The sequence below is a fragment of the Gavialis gangeticus genome, unplaced genomic scaffold (genome assembly GCF_001723915.1).
Source record: "Gavialis gangeticus isolate Ggan-Ray unplaced genomic scaffold, GavGan_comp1, whole genome shotgun sequence".
Taxonomy (NCBI): domain Eukaryota; kingdom Metazoa; phylum Chordata; order Crocodylia; family Gavialidae; genus Gavialis; species Gavialis gangeticus.
The window spans coordinates 147,688,115-147,690,163 of record NW_017728992.1 but is presented as its reverse complement, the minus strand read 5'-3'; the positions used below and the strand labels follow the sequence as shown (position 1 = coordinate 147,690,163).

Below are 2,049 nucleotides of genomic sequence, written 5' to 3'. Positions count from 1 at the left end.
ATAATGAAACTAGGGAAACAGACTACAACTCATTTACCTTCCCTCCACTCAAGCTACTTCATACAAACTCAGAAAGACTGCACCAATTGCACGTGCAACTTGAAGCAGACCTAAAAACAATCTAGTATTTCTTAAATGAAATTTACATTAGTTTAAAAAGCCAATACGTTAGAACCCCACTTAGTTTGGAAAGCTTCTTTTTTAATGTGGGAAATTGTTTTTTTTAAAGCCTTAACCCCTTAAAATCCCTGTGTGCGCCTTCGGCTTTAATGAGGGGCGTGCTTCTTACCAAGTTGGTCAACCAAAAGTTTTGTAAGTGTTCAGAACTGCCTTTTTAAGGCAACACCCAACAGCTAGTTCCTGCCCTTAATATATAACTGATATCCTTCTGTATTTAGTAGTTGCAGTTTTATTTGTCAATCCATAATTACTAAAACTTATTTTTCGTTTCATGCCATTAGCTACTGTAGAGCTTGAGAGAGAAAGGAAGTGACAGGATGTACTGCCCATTCCCACTTCAAATCCGGGCTGCGGGCAGTAAAAGTAACACAGGAAGGATTTGGAGAACACATCTTGTCTTTTCCTGCAAAGTAAAGAATAAAGATGGAGAAGAAGAAAAGTAGCATGGAGAGTATTCCCATGTGGCAGCCCTCACATGACACAATGAAGGATGGGAAAGAACAGATGGGTACTACTTCTTCTTCTTTCATTTTGTCCCAAAAAAGAACTCCACAGTTCTTTTTAAGATCTGGGGATCACTGACAACAAAAAGCGTAGTTTAAGTTTTCATTTTGTGAATATTCCTTGAATCTCATTTAATCATAGAAACACTAAATTAACATAGTTTATATCTAGCTGACTTCACATTAGCTGGCTTCATCAGCAGTCCCTCAATGCAAGGATCACAGTCTTCCAGCTGGTTTCTCTAGTCAATAAGAAGTCACAAAATTACCATTTATACATTTCCAAAAGGTTCTAACAAATTACCACTAGTCAAAGTGTTCACATTCACTTACAAAAAATAATGTCATAAACAAAGTATAAGCCTTTATACTATAAAGGGTCATTGGCATCCATTTTTGTTCCTCACATACAAATCATCACACATCTTACTAGTCCATATTCCACACATGATAGCACAATCTAGTAAACTAGTGGTTCTCAACCTTTTTAGACTCAAGACACCCCTCAAAAAATACCAACTTAGTTTTCCTTTCCTTTTATTTTTTTAAGTAAAAAAAAAAAAATAAAGCAATTCTTCTGTTGCAAAAAACTTGATCATAACAAGTAAGCATGTATTTAATACTATGGATTCCTATTTTAAATCTCTGGGTTTATCTTGCGAATCATGTTCACCTGCCTAATAGTCCTAACATTACAAGGCGTCCTTGAAAGGATCTCAAGGCACCTCACCTCACGGCCCCTGGCTGAGAATTGTTGTAGTAAAACTAGGCGTTAGCACACTGTGTCTAACCTGCATTAATATGCAAGTAAGCCCTTCTGGTCACCTCTATCCAAGCAACAACCCACAAAGGAAAGAGGAACACAACTTCTGGGACTGTGTGTAAAACTTTGTCCAAAGGCTGAAGGGCTCTTACAAACACAAGCGTCCATATGATCCTTTTCTTATCCAGATGGGCCAGCAGTCGAAGCACATGGCACATGCAACTAGGAGCGCAGCGCAGTTAGTTAATGACATAGAGCAGGAGGTGCATTTTGCTTCTGTGGTGAACATACAGCCCCACACACACTGGGGGAACCCACGCCAGGCTCCTTTTACAATAAACCCTATGACCTGAGGCCTGTTCTAGCAATCCGTAGGTATTTTATCATTCAAAAGCCTGACTACTGGCGCTATCATCAGATCTCCCACTTGAGCAGGAGTTGGGGCAGGAGCACCCCCCACCGCGGTACTACGGGAGAGCCTCGTGCCTTCCGGGGCAGCGATGACAGGCTGCAGGGGACATCCCCCCAGAGCTAACTCCCCGCTCCCCATTTAAGGGGAGCAAAACAGCGATGTCACCACATCGCCGCCTCCTGCCCCGTCCC

General features: G+C 41.2%; 1 long non-coding RNA gene across 1 annotated transcript in view; it reads right to left on the bottom strand.

Moving 5' to 3' along the window:
- Positions 1-228: 228 nt before the first annotated feature.
- LOC109305006 overlaps positions 229-2,049 on the bottom strand; it is a 2,003-nt gene continuing 182 nt past the window's right edge. The window contains exons 1-2 of the long non-coding RNA XR_002099533.1: positions 1,509-2,049; positions 229-925 (exon numbers count right to left, since the gene is read on the bottom strand). The exon at positions 1,509-2,049 is cut by the window's right edge and continues 182 nt beyond it. This is a non-coding gene — a long non-coding RNA (uncharacterized LOC109305006). The remainder of the gene's footprint in view (positions 926-1,508) is intronic.